The sequence below is a fragment of the Triturus cristatus genome, chromosome 4_1 (assembly GCF_964204655.1).
Source record: "Triturus cristatus chromosome 4_1, aTriCri1.1, whole genome shotgun sequence".
NCBI classification, from domain to species: Eukaryota; Metazoa; Chordata; class Amphibia; order Caudata; family Salamandridae; genus Triturus; species Triturus cristatus.
Genome location: NC_140585.1, coordinates 1,252,768,792 through 1,252,783,361, shown reverse-complemented (window position 1 = coordinate 1,252,783,361; position 14,570 = coordinate 1,252,768,792). Strand labels below are relative to the sequence as shown.

At 46.6% G+C, this 14,570-nt stretch overlaps 1 protein-coding gene across 4 annotated transcripts in view; it reads left to right on the top strand.

The window, feature by feature from the left end:
• The first annotated feature begins 2,031 nt into the window (after window positions 1-2,031).
• LOC146856524 (cyclic AMP-dependent transcription factor ATF-7-like) overlaps window positions 2,032-14,570 on the top strand; it is a 662,777-nt gene continuing 650,238 nt past the window's right edge. For all 4 annotated transcript variants that reach the window (XM_085654699.1, XM_085654700.1, XM_085654701.1 and 1 more), the window contains exon 1: window positions 2,032-2,187. The gene's annotated coding sequence lies outside the window, so the exon portion shown is untranslated. The remainder of the gene's footprint in view (window positions 2,188-14,570) is intronic.

Sequence of the window (14,570 nt, the reverse complement as noted above, 5' to 3'; positions counted from 1 at the left end):
GTGGTGCAGAGTAGAACAGAGTGGTGTAGAGTCAGGGCTGTAAGTGGGATGAAAAAACTGGGGGGGTCTCAAAGGGGCGTGGCCAATGTAATTAAGGGTGTGGCTTAAAAACACAAACTAAAAATCTGTGCTTAGCATAGTGTGCCGCCTAACTTGTATTTTCCTGTTTCTGTCATTGCATCCAGATATATGATACAACAAGTAACATCATACCTACAACAAGGCAGAACTATTGGCTTTGTCAATGGTTGTTTGTTGCATAAGATAAATAAGCAGTAACTATGGCTTCTTGTATATAATATTGAAAAAGCTTCTACTTAAAGCCCTGGTAACACCACGACGATATTGCTGCTCCTGAGTTTCAAAAAGAGAAAGGAAATCCAGAGAAAAAAGGACTCTCTTTAAAGGATTTTCCTTCTCCTACAACACTCATCTGGCATGACGTCATACCTAACTTCTCCACTAGTGAGAAGAGCAGTGTGAGCATGGCACATCCATGTGCCTGCTGTCATTGCTGTCCGGAAAAAACAGACCGCCTGTGCCAGGGCACAACACAGAGCCCGATAGAGACCCGTTTCGAGGCCCCCTTTAAAAAAAAAAATGCCAGTGCTCAGACCCGGTGAGACCCGGCCCACTTAAAGCCCTGCGTAGAGCGCAATGGGGTAGATTGATTTAGCGTGCCGTGCCACGGAATACAGTGGCATAGAGTAGAATGTTGTAGTGCATAGTGGCATAAAGTGCAGTGGTACAAAGTAGTTCGCGTTGGTGCAGTGGCGTAGGGTGCATTGGTTTCGAGTAAAGAGGTGCAGAGTGCGTTGGCACAGCTTTGGTATTGCGCACATGCTGACATTTAATTGTACCAGTTGTGGGCTTCTGAGTAGAGGTTTGGGCACCGGTACCCATTCATTTACAAACTAAGCATCGGAAGCATCAGGTCCTGGGCATCCATGCAGCCTGAAACCCCAGCCAGAGATTTCGAGACTAGGCGCCAGGAATAGCCACGCATTCTGGATTTAAAGTCCTGAATTAATCGTGCTGCAACAAGAACTGCTAGTCACATAATCCAAAGTCTAAACTCGCGCATGAGCCTCCAAAACTTGAAAACACCTATTTCTATACGTGTTCATACCGAACGAGCTCTGAGTTCACAAGTTTGTGTTTGGTACCACATCACAAATGAATCGATTAAACTAAAAAAACGGCATGGAAACATAGCAACGAGTTGCTGCCCACCACACCTCGTTACGCTGTAAAATCATTTGGCAAGCATCACTGGGCCTACACGGGACGGGCAACTGTGCCAATGAGGTAGGCGGCGACTCACAAACCGAGCTTGGTGCTATAAAAAGGGGACACCATATTGGAAAGGTGGCGGTTTTCATTCACTACTAAGGAAAGCTAGCGAGAAACTTTGCGATAGGAAAAGCCTCCATATACGTTTCGAAAACAACACACTTGCCGATAAATGGAAAGACAAACAATTCTTCAGCAATATAAACCATCTCCATTTCATATACATACGTTAAACGGGAACGTAGACGTTAAATGATAAAACTTTTTTAAAGTACTGTGATGAGGATAAGGCATTGAATTGAGTGTTCTTGTTTTTGTTGACCCGGTAGCTTCGTATTTACGAGAATCTGTACCCTTTGAAACTGGGTTTACTTTCTCTTTTGGCTTTGAACACTTCCTCGGATATTGCCTTTTCTCTCTTTCAATGGGCCTTATGCTTCTTGTTACACATACGTTGGCCACTCCCAAATCCCTGTCACCGTGGTAAACCGCCCACTTTTCCTGTCAGTGTAACGTAGAACACGGCCTAATTTCCCGTCAGTCACATTGAAAGTCCACGCCCATTAGCTGGTCAGCGGGGGCTTCAGCCACGCCTACGGTCATTCTGCACTCGCACTAGGCCCGCCTCCTCTCAATCAGCTCCGCCCAGCTGTGACAATCAGCTGTCTGCGCGCTGCCAGCAGCCGTTTACGCGCGTGCGCGCCATCTCTGCCACCCCCCCCCCCAGCTCCTCCCCTCGCGCTGATCGTGGTCGCAGAGAGTGCGGGGCGGGCTCACTGGGGGCTCCCAGCCGTAGGGAAGCTTAATTTCACGATAGCAGAGCAAAGCAGCGGCGGAGGCCTGGTTTGTACAGCGTGGATTGATCTGTGATTTAACCGGGTGTGGAAGCGCGAGGTGAGTGCCAAGTTTGTTTGTGGAAATAGGAAGGAGGTAGCTCGGAGTCTTTGCAACTCCACCCCCTGCACACCGTGCCTGCGGGAAATCCCACGGCGGGTAGGGTGCGGCCCCCCGGGGTATGCCCCCTCCCCTAGTGCCGAAAAGGCTGGCTATGCTCCTCCCACAGGGGGAAGGACGGATGGGTGTTTAGGCCAACCACTAGTAAATATAAATCTGACGGGCACAACGCTGGTCCAATAGACTATGCCCACTTGCATGTGGGCGGGCAGAGGAATGGGTTTTAGACTCCAAGGCCTGACAAATTTGCAGACCTTGTTAGGGTTCAGGGAACTTCGGGGGGGGGGGGGGGGGGGGTGAGTGGGTGGGTAAGAGGTCAGAGGGGTGGGTGAATAGGAGCTATAGGAAAAAGAGAATCGCTGATCCTAGTGGTGAATGCCATCAATAACCCAGAGATAGTGGTGGGTGCAGTGAAGGTTGTCAAGAGTGCAGTGTTGTAGAAGATGCCAGAGGTCGGGTTTGAGGATCGACCTAATTGCGGTGTACAAAATTACATAAGAGGGAGTGCCAAGAGTGGTACGGTTTGCCCCCTATTTCTACAACCTCTTTCCTCTTATTTTTCTTATCTATGGTACTCACCCCGTCTTCGTCCTTGGCATTTGTCCCAAAAAAATCTAGTTGGCGGGTGAATATAAGATCCAAAATGACATAAGTGAGGATGGATTATCCCAAATGTTACAGCGAAAGAGGCCCAGCACGAGTGGATCGGTGTGCAAAGGAACAGGAGGAAAATATATCCTTGGTGGACATAGGATTGTGATGTGTCACGTGTAGGAACTTGAGGGCTGCCCAGGGACAGTGGGATGGCACAAGGGATTAGCAACCAATTTGTTATGACACAAGGTCCAGGGCGTTGCTCTTTAGGTGTATTGCTGAGATATCCTTTCACCTTAGGGGGTCATTTTCCTAAAGACGAAGTTTGGAAGCAGGTTGAGAAGAATCTTTTGTGGTTCAATCACGCTGAGTAGTGGGCAGATCATTCAAGCAGCGTACATTAGACCTTAGCTTATCAATGCAAATACATGCATTTGGTAACATGGTATATAAAAGGAATCCCTGAGAAGTGTAGATGGCAAGAGATTGGCATGCCCAGAGTAGGCAAAGTGTAAATGCTTTTTATTATGTTTAGCAAGCCAAACCGGTGTAGATAGTGACCATATTGGGCTAGTGCTTGGTCAGTTCACCAAGTGTAGCTTCTTAGAAATCAAGATGTACGAATAATTGGTATGTGGCAGATGATGATATGAGATTATAATTTAGCAAATTAGTATGTACTAGTTAGCATTACAAAGAAAGGTGAGGGAGAAGCATTGATTAATTCAGATATCGAATTTTTGTTATGTAAGTGATCTGGCCACGCTTTAGGAAATATTTGCCCGTTTCCAGATTTTTAAGACACTGTGCTTACATTAAGGACTTTGAAAAATTATAATAAATTTATAAAAGACCAGTACTACATCTTGCATAGGAGTTCTACCTGCATGACTGCCTCGTGCTTCAGAATTGAGTAACTTAAAAATGTGTTATTCGCTTGTGAGAGCTCTGTTAAAGAGGTGGTCAGTGAGTGAAAAGCACCAGAGTTAAGAGACGTTTGCATATTATACTCTGCTAACTTGGTCACTTTCTACTGGCTGAAAGACTGGATGTCCTGCACAGCGATGCTCCTTTGAAGCATGATAATGAGTTTTGATGTTCCGGTTCATTGTGATATCTTTTCTCTCGGGGCCTCTCCAAGTCCCTTCTCCATTGAAATGATGCCTCATGGCTGGTCTTTAAAACAACAGCGTCTGCCTTCGGCAAGCTTTTGTCACGATTATCCGGGGTGCTTGACACAGCGTGTTATGAGTTTTTTGCATGTTTTTCAATTGTGGTTCTGTTTCTGGCATGGGTCGATTTAATTGCATTTGTGCAAGTGCTTCTTTTGAACATGCTTGTTTTCTTGGTTTTTTGTTTCTGAGCACATCTTCAGAGGCGATTTGCTTCCATGTCGTTCCCATTTTGGAGAATTGTTGAAATTTTTGTACACTTCTAGATCAGATAAATGTAAACTGGTTCTTTTGGAATATCAGCTGCAGCAGCCGAACGTGCATTGTCCTCAGCTCCCAAGTCAGATCCTAGAAAACTAAGCAGAATTGTACTATTTTAAGTATACCTCTACAATGAAAGCTGCATATTGCGAGTGTTTATTCATACAGAGTTTTGTGAACTTGACCTATTTTCTCAAAGTCGATTTTGGAAATGAGTGTGCTGTGTGCGTGCCTTGTCTGCAGTGACAATGAAGCATAATGAACTGGTACTTAACTTGAAACAAAAAGAGCAGCTTATGAAATAATGTACAGCTTAAAAAGCAATGACATAAAGTTGTTGACAGCACTACTACTTCTCCCAGGAGCGCGGAATTCCTATAGCCTGACACCCAGGACATAGTGTTTGGGGTCTAGGACAACAGAATTTCATGTTTTAGTCCTTTGGACAAGTAGTTCCAACAACCCCCTGCAGCACAAACCCTTTAGCTGCCAGTTTACAGTACCACATTATGGATCTGGAAGAGGCATTGTTTGCAGTTAGGGTAATATTTATGTCTATCCATTAATGCTGTTCGAGCTGGTATTTATGGTTCCTAAATGCAAAATATTTATTATGAGGGTGAGCACTGTAAGGAAATGTTGTAAGCTCGGATTGCACTACTGACGGTGGTTTCATTATAAAAATGTGTGTGCACGTTTGCAAAATTTAACATGAAGCTAGTACGTACAGCGCTCCCAAAATGTTCTCCGATTAGATGCAAATATTTGCAAAAGCTTGAAATTAAGGTTGATGATTAATTGCTTTCAAAATTAAATGTTAACAAAAAAATGCAACTAGGAAAACATTTTTTGCTAAACTACTGTGAAATCTTAGCTACAATTTATTTGAAGCATCATTTAGTAAAATGTGTTGATACATGCTACTATTTCCAAAAATATTCATATTGGAAAATTAGTGTAACCCAGTTAAGCAAGATTATGGGAAACATGAAAATAAACAATCATTGGCAAAGCCGATCGGCCTGACATTGGTATTTAGCCTTTTTTTTTTCTTTCAATGTGTGTTGTTTTGATTTTTATTTAAATTATTGTTGTGGGACCTGCCAGGCCCTCACCATTTTAACAAATGTTGTCAAAAATATTTTTTGGTCTCAAATAGCACACATTGCCACAGTAGTCCATGCAAAAGGAACAAATGATCGACGGAATGCTGAACAATGCAAACATTCGCCCCCCAGTCACAAAGATCTGGGTTTAATCCATTGTTCTTTTGCTCACCATGCCACCCCAGTTTGGACCCAGCCATATGCAGATCAGTTGTGAACCTGGCACTCATGGGAACAGTCCTGCCCGAACTGCCAAGCCAGGTCCTCCCTCGGCCGGAAACCAGCATCATGGGACCGGTTTCAGGACATCACCCCTCATCAGCAAAGCTAGCTTGAATCCAGTGGCGCAGTGAGCACGGGACCCACGTCTGGGCATACCCCTCCCACTTAGGGCGACAAATGCAAAAGGAACAAATGATAAATGGAATGCCTAACAATGCAAACATTCATCCCCAGTCACAAAGATCTGGGTTTAATTCATTGTTCTTTTGCTCACCACGCCACCCCGGTTTGGACTCGGCTAAATGCAAATCAGTCTTGAACCTGTCCCTCATGGGAACAGTCCAGCCCGAAAAGCCAAGCCAAGTCCTCCCTGGACCGGAAACCAGCATCATGGGACTGGTTTCGGGGCTTCGCTTATCAGGAAGGCTAGCTTGTATCCAGTGGCAAAATGAGCAACAGGCCCATGTCTGAGCAAAAAAACAAAACAATGGCTTTAGGTCCAGATCTCTGTACTGGGGTGAATGTTTGACATTGATCAGCATTCTGTCCGTCAATTGTTCTTTTTACAGTAGTCCATGGCACTGAACAAAAAAAAAACGCTGTGTGCCGATAGGCTCCTTGTGAAAGAGTATAATTCTGTCACTCACAGTTTACAAGTTCACTTTTCCTCCAGTTCCTTTTTTTCCCAACCCTGGAAGAATTTTTAGTTCTGCAATTGTCAAGAGTAAATTTCCAGCCTTTCTCAGTATGGGAAAAGATTGGTAAAGAGCTGGTGGAAACCCCTAAAATAAGGAAGTTAGTAAGGTTTGCACAGACTTGAAAGGGCATTCTAACGCTATGTAGATGTGGTGAGAAGTGGCAAAATCAATGAGTTGTTAATGTTCAACCCCTTCTATAGTATGAGCCCTGGCATAATCAGAGAGACTACTATCAGAGCTCTAATATAATGAGATTACAGCCATAATTTGTCTCCACACTACGTGACACCAAAGGGACCTGTGGATTTTTTTACAGGACAAGTAGATTTTTGAAGGAACCTGTCCAATGGACAAGTAGATATTATCGAATTAAAGTCCACACCCCTGCTCTCAAAGGTAGTTTGACCCATTCTCTCAGTTTAGACAAGTTACAGTTGCAATCTTGTTCAGCTCTACGTGATGGTAATGGCAAATTTCACTGCTAGTACATTAGTCCGCCTGCTGCATTCCTCCTTAAGCCAAGATCAAGGCATGTTGCATTGTGTTAGTTTACTCAAACAAAATTCATATTTTCTCTCACATTACCAGTATTGTTATCTCGACTAGGCAAAAGCGTAGCGAGTCAACACTGTAATACAAAGTAATGCGGGCTTAGTATTTTTATCAGTATTTTAGGTTTGGTGAATAAAATCTTGTGTGTATCTGTTTGAGGCGTTTTCTGTTTTAGATTCTAAGAAAAAGCCTACATTTTAGGGTTGCTTCCTTGAATCTTGTGAGCCCAGTTGTCTGATTTATTAAAATATACGCCATTATGTTGGCTACTTGCCTCTAATGGCTGGTCCAAGAGTTCTAGAGAACTGTTTGACGTCTGTTCTTTGTTTTTCAGTTGATCATGAATATAGTCTGAGAGAGTTTATTGACACAAGAAAAAATGCACTACAATATAGTGAGAAAATGTGGATGCAAACTGATAAGGCAATAGAGATGAAAAGAGGAAACAAAAAGAAGTAAAGGATAGGGGTAATCGAATGGCAGTGCATCATAACTACTGTATACATTTTAGTAAGTAAGCTTCAAAGTAATACAATGTATAGGGAAGCTGAACAAAATGGTTAGAGGAAATAAAATGAAATATAAATGCATATACATTGAAAAATACTACTCATGGAGGTGTAGGAACTTCTTCAATTCGAGGGTCATGAGTTCGTGAGGCATGTGCAGATGCATCAAGAAAATGGGTAATAGGTAACCATAGAATATCTCTTTTAATGGCAAGGGAGATGGGATGGACATATGCCCTGTTTAACCCCTTGGGTGCCAGGCCTTTCCCCCCTCCTGTGCCTGGCGCTTCCTTAGCGGGTGGGTTTCATGACGAGATAGTCTCGTCATGGGCACAGCGCGACTGTGCTCCATGACAAGACTATCTCGTCATCGGCACAGAAGAGGTTAACCTGTTGTTATAGCAAACTCCATACCACAAAGCACAATAGGAGAGGTTGGAGTTATCTTTCCATACCCTGGTAATCTGTTGGAAGGCAACTGCATGGAGTAGATCAATGATCTGGAAATAATGAGCCTGTGAACTCCAATCATCAGAAAGACTACCTAAAAATATGATCACAAACGAAAAAGGGACTTTGATATGAAAAATGGTATTAATCTGTGTCCAGACTTGTTTCCAAAAATTATGCACATGAGGACATAGGAAAAGCATATGTTTTAGGTCTGCCAGATTTGCATTACAAGACCAACAAGAGGTGGAAAGAGTGGGGTTCATTTTGTGTAATGAGGTAGGAGTAAATAAAAGTCTGTTGTAGACATAGAACAAAGTTTGGGTGGTATTGGCAGCCCGGGAAGATTTTTTAATTTTAATCCAAATCTTGTTCCACGTAGATGTAGAAAAAGAGGATTGAAGATCAGCCTCCTAGAGCAGTTCCATTTCAGTTTTATCCCTAATGGGTGAAAAAGGTGACAGGGATTGGTAGAGTTGTGATGCTGATGGGGAGAGGGACAGGATGGATAGAGCCTGTGGGGGTGCTGTGGAAGACCTGGCTTGATAGGGTGTTTGGATTAGAGACAGCAAGGAGGTATATTTGGAGAGATAGGATGAAGGAAAGGAAAAGCTTGATTGAGCAGAAGAGAAGGGTAGCCAAGTATCCTCATGACGGAGTTGATGAACCCAATGGAGACTTTTAAGATACCAATCTTTCCCAAAAAGAACTTTATTTAATTTAATATCCTTATTGTACCATATGGAGGATTGAAGAAATTTGTCTGACGGAGAAAGATGATTGGTAAACAAAGGTTTAAGTAGCTTTCAAGAGTTATTAAGTATAGAGAAGGAAAAAGAGATGGGACGGTGAGAAAAGGATACGGTTTCTTGAAAAGAAAAGGGCTGAAAAAAGGACTTTTCAACATTAATCCATAATGGCAGAGAACAAGAATCATCATCTTCTAATAAGAATAGCGAGGTTTGTCTGAGATAGAATGCATTATGATAGATCTGGAAGTCTGGGAAGTTAACGCCTCCTAAGAATTTAGGACGTTTAAGTTTATGTAAGGAGATGCGGGGAGTTTTGTTGTTCCATAAAAATTTAGATAATATGGAATATATAGCTTTAAAATGAGAATTGGCAATAGATATAAGTATATTGGAAAGATAAAAAAGAATAACCGGGACTAACATCATTTTAATTGTCAAGACGTCCTCACCATGATAAAAACAAAGGATTCCACTTAGATGTAGCAGACTTCAAAAAGGATTGGAGTTCTTTTAAATTAACTAGAATAGAATCTTTAATAGAGGGTTTAAACCATAAACCCAGATATTTAATTTTGTCAGTGTTCCATTTGAAGCCGGATGTTGTATAATCTGCAGAAAAACACAATTTATTTAATGGAAGAATTTCACATTTGTCGATGTTTAACTTGTAGCCAGAGGCGAAGGAAACTACTTCTGATAAAAACGCCGGGAGGGATGATTGGATAAAAAGAGCAAAATAATATCTGCATAAACCGATAATTTCAATTGATTACAGCCATATTTAATACCTGTGATTTGGGAATTTAAGCGGATCTTCATTAAGAAAGGCTCTAAGGCAAGAATAACAAGCATTTGCAATGCAATCGGTCTCGCATTTATAAGAGTTTGAGGTATTGGCATTGTAAAATTACAATGCCTTTTATTTATGTTTTGGTTTTAAAACAAATAAAAGGCATTGTCATTTACAATGTCAGTAACATAAACTCGCATAAAAGCAGTGTGCAGCGTGCAGCAGTGTGTGGCGTGCAGCAGTGTGTGGCGTGCAGCAGTGTGTGGCGTGCAGCAGTGTGTGGCGTGCAGCAGTGTGTGGCGTGCAGCAGTGTGCGGCGTTGCAGCAATGTGCGGCTTGCAGCAGTGTGCGGCGTGCAGCAGTGTTTCGTGTAGCAGTGTGAGGCATGCAGCACTGTGTGGCGTGCAGCGGCGTACAGCAGTGTGCGGCGTGCAGCAGTGTGCTGCGGCAGCAGTGTCGTGCAGCATGCAGCAGTGAGTAATGCAGCAGTGTGCAGCAGTGTGCGGCGTGCAGCAGTGTGCGGCGTGCAGCAGTTTTTCGTGTAGCAGTGTGTGGCGTGCAGCAGTGTGCGGCGTGCAGCAGTGTGCGGCGTGCAGCAGTGTGCAGCAGTGTCGTGCAGCATGCAGCAGTGAGTAATGCAGCAGTGTGCAGCAGTGTGTGGCGTGCAGCAGTGTGCGGCGTGCAGCACTATGTGCCGTGCAGCACTGTGTGGCGTGCAGCAGTGTTTCGTGTAGCACTGTGTGGCGTGCAGCAGTGTGAGGCGTGCAACAGCGTGAGGCGTGCAGCAGTGTCGTGCAGCATGCAGCAGTGAGTGATGCCGCAGTGTGCGGCGTGCAGCAGTGTGTGGCGTGCAGCAGTGTTTCGTGTAGCAGTGTGTGGCGTGCAGCAGTGTGTGGCGCGCAGCAGTGTGTGGCGCGCAGCAGTGTGTGGCGCGCAGCAGTGTGTGGCGCGCAGCAGTGTGCTGCGTGCACCAGTGTCGTGCAGCGTGCAGCAGTGAGTAATGCAGCAGTGTGCAGCAGTGTGTGGCGTGCAGCAGTGTGTGGCGTGCAGCAGTGTGCGGCGTGCAGCAGTGTTTCGTGTAGCAGTGTGAGGCATGCAGCACTGTGGTGTGCAGCGGGGTGCAGCAGTGTGCGGCGTGCAGCAGTGTCGTGCAGCATGCAGCAGTGAGTAATGCAGCAGTGTGCGGCGTGCAGCAGTGTGCGGCGTGCAGCAGTGTGTGGCGTGCAGCAACATGCAGCAGTGTGTGGCATGCAGCGGAATGCAGCAGTGTGCGGCGTGCAGCAGTGTGCGGCGTGCAGCAGTGTTTCGTGTAGCAGTGTGAGGTATGCAGCAGTGTGTGGCGTGCAGCAGTGTGTGGCGTGCAGCAGTGTGTGGCGTGCAGCAGTGTGTGGCGTGCAGCAGTGTGTGGTGTGCAGCAGTGTGTGGCGTGCAGCAGTGTCGTGCAGCATGCAGCAGTGAGTAATGCAGCAGTGTGCAGCAGTGTGTGGCGTGCAGCAGTGTGTGGCGTGCAGCAGTGTGTGGCGTGCAGCAGTGTGTGGCGTGCAGCGGCGTGCAGCAGTGTTTCGTGTAGCAGTGTGTGGCGTGCAGCAGTGTGTGGCGTGCAGCGGCATGCAGCAGTGTGAGGCGTGCAGCAGTGTGAGGCGTGCAGCAGTGTGAGGCGTGCAGCAGTGTGAGGCGTGCAGCAGTGTGAGGCGTGCAGCAGTGTGCGGCGTGCAGCAGTGTGTGGCATGCAGCAGTGTTTCGTGTAGCAGTGTGATGCATGCACAACTGTGTGGCATGCAGCGGCGTGCAGCAGTGTGCTGCGTGCAGCAGTGTTGTGCAGCATACAGCAGTGAGTAATGCAGCAGTGTGCAGCAGTGTGGCGCGTGCAGCAGTGTGCGGCGTGCAGCCGTGTGTGGCGTGCAGCAATGTTTCGTGTAGCAGTGTGCGGCGTGCAGCAGTGTGCTGCGTGCAGCAGTGTGCTGCGTGCAGCAGTGTGCAGCAGTGTGTGGCGTGCCGCTGCATGTAGCAGTGTGTGGCATGCAGCCGTGTGCGGCGTGCAGCAGTGTGCGGCATGCAGCAGTGTGCGGCATGCAGCAGTGTGCGGCGTGCAGCAGTGTGAGGCGTGCAGCAGTGGTTCGTGTAGCAGTGTGCGGCGTGCAGCAGTGTGTAATGCAGCAATGTGTAATGCAGCAGTGTGTGGCGTGCAGCAGTGTGTGGCGTGCAGCAGTGTGTGGCGTGCAGCGGCGTGCTGCAGTGTGCTGCGTGCAGCAGTGTGCTGCGTGCAGCAGTGTCGTGCAGCATGCAGCAGTGAGTAATGCCGCAGTGTGCGGCGTGCAGCAGTGTGTGGCGTGCAGCAGTGTTTCGTGTAGCATTGTGCGGCGCGCAGCAGTGTGTGGCGCGCAGCAGTGTGTGGCGCGCAGCAGTGTGCTGCGTGCAGCAGTGTCATGCAGCAGTGAGTAATGCAGCAGTGTGCAGCAGTGTGTGGCGTGCAGCAGTGTGCGGCGTGTAGCAGTGTGAGGCATGCAGCACTGTGGCGTGCAGCGGGGTGCAGCAGTGTGCGGCGTGCAGCAGTGTCGTGCAGCATGCAGCAGTGAGTAATGCAGCAGTGTGCGGCGTGCAGCAGTGTTTCGTGCAGCATTGTGTGGCGTGCAGCATTGTGTGGCGTGCAGCAGTGTTTCGTGCAGCAGTGTGCGGCGTGCAGCAGTGTGCAGCGTGCAGCAGTGTGTGGCGTGCAGCAGTGTGTGGCGTGCAGCAACATGCAGCAGTGTGTGGCATGCAGCGGCGTGCAGCAGTGTGCGGCGTGCAGCAGTGTTTCGTGTAGTAGTGTGAGGTATGCAGCAGTGTGTGGCGTGCAGCAGTGTGTGGCGTGCAGCAGTGTGTGGCGTGCAGCAGTGTCGTGCAGCATGCAGCAGTGAGTAATGCAGCAGTGTGCAGCAGTGTGTGGCGTGCAGCAGTGTGTGGCGTGCAGCAGTGTGTGGCGTGCAGCAGTGTGTGGCGTGCAGCAGTGTGTGGCGTGCAGCGGCGTGCAGCAGTGTTTCGTGTAGCAGTGTGTGGCGTGCAGCAGTGTGTGGCGTGCAGCGGCATGCAGCAGTGTGAGGCGTGCAGCAGTGTGAGGCGTGCAGCAGTGTGAGGCGTGCAGCAGTGTGCGGCGTGCAGCAGTGTGCGGCGTGCAGCAGTGTGCGGCGTGCAGCAGTGTGCGGCATGCAGCCGTGTGTGGCGTGCAGCAGTGTTTCGTGTAGCAGTGTGCGGCGTGCAGCAGTGTGCAGTGTGCAGCAGTGTGCTGCGTGCAGCAGTGTGCAGCAGTGTGTGGCGTGCCGCGACATGTAGCAGTGTGTGGCATGCAGCCGTGTGCGGCGTGCAGCAGTGTGCGGCATGCAGCAGTGTGCGGCGTGCAGCAGTGGTTCGTGTAGCAGTGTGCGGCGTGCAGCAGTGTGTAATGCAGCAATGTGTAATGCAGCAGTGTGTGGCATGCAGCAGTGTGTGGCATGCAGCAGTGTGTGGCGTGGTTTGTAAACAACAAGAAAAGCAGACATGGAAGGGTGGGAGGGAACGAGCATATGGGGTGTGAGTTATAACGAAAGTTAATTGTTGTAAGAGGGGATGCAGGAAGTGAGGCCAAGCGCGCGCTGGCGAAAGCAGTCTGCTGCTTTCAAGTCCGATGCCAGATGCCAGCTTCGCGCATGAATGCCTCACATGCACTGGCCATAAACCACATTCCTAAGGTTTTGTGCCCCTTACTAAATCTCTCTGAATGCGTGAGGCGGCGCACGTGCAGGAAGTAGCTGGTGGGAAATGGAATGCGCGTGGTTGTGTGCGTAACCGCCACCCGATCCGCCTGGGAAGCCTTTGGGAGCATTTTCTGAAGCCCCTACATAAGTCTCGCTGGGCGATCGCTTACGCGATAGCCAGGCGAGACCTAAAAAGGAGAGGAGAAAGGGGACAACCTTGTCGTACTCCACGGTGTAGTTGGAAGTTTGATGAAAGAAGACCATTTGAGAGAACAGAAGAAACTGGGGAAGAGTAGAGTAAAGAAACATAATTTATAAATGTAGGACCAAAACCAAACCAGGATAAAGTAGAGAAGATAAAAGGCCATCCCACTTTATCAAAGGCCTTCTCAGTATCTAGAGAGAGAGCTGCCAAGGAATCTTTATAGTATCTAGCTTTAATAAGTACATTGAAAGAGTCTAGTATTATCCGAAAGATGTCTGCCTTAAATAAAACCACATTGTTCACGACCAATTAACGAGGGTAGAAATTTCTCTAAGCGAGACGCTAGGATTTCACCAAAAATCTTATAATCAAGATTAATTAGAGAAATGGGACGATAATTCTTACACAGAGTATGATCATTGCCGTCTTTAGGTATTAGACATTTTAGAGCTTCCGAAGGTGCCTCCAGAATTTTTAGAAGAAATAAAGAAATTAAATAAGTGATATCATTTGGGAATAAGGAAGCAAGAAAAATGAGAATAAAATTCAGTGGTGAAACCATCCGGTCCTGCGGCTTTACCCCGCTCAATAGTACGAATTGCATTGCTAATATCAGATTCCTTAATGTAGTCCTCTAATACCGAAAAGTCTAAATCTGCAGAGGAGGGGGGGTAATGGAAGAGAGATATTGAGAGATTGCATCGGAAAAAAAAGGATTGTCAGGAGTGTAAAGAGATTTAAAAAAGTGGGTGAATTCCGACAAAACATCCTCATTTTTATAAAGCATACTATTATTGGAGTCAAGGATAGAACTGATTTTAGTTTGTTCTTTCTTAATGTTTAAATAATTGGCTAGAAGTTTCCCTGCCTTATTCTGACTGCCATAATACTTGGCGGAGGATTTAAGGATAAATGAATTGGCATTGTCTGTGAAAAGTTTGTTGAATTGATATTTAGCACGAACAAGATCCTCCCGACAAGATTTAGAGCCAGAGATAAAGAAGGAAGATTCTAAATGCTTAATTTGCTTCATGAGATGTTGTAATTTAGAGAGGGAAGATTTCTTGCGATGGGATACAAAATAAATAATTAAGTCTCTGGAGGCTGCCTTAAAAGAGTCCCAAACAATTTGAGGAGAGATAGAAGGGGATTCATTTTCAGTAAGGAAAGTAATGGCAAATGATTCAAATTGTTGGGTAAAATTAGGGTCTAGAAGAAGGGAGTTATTAAATCTCCACCTTCTGGTGCCTTGTGTAGGAGAAGAAATTTCAAGACTTAAGATAACTGGCGCTTGATCAGGAA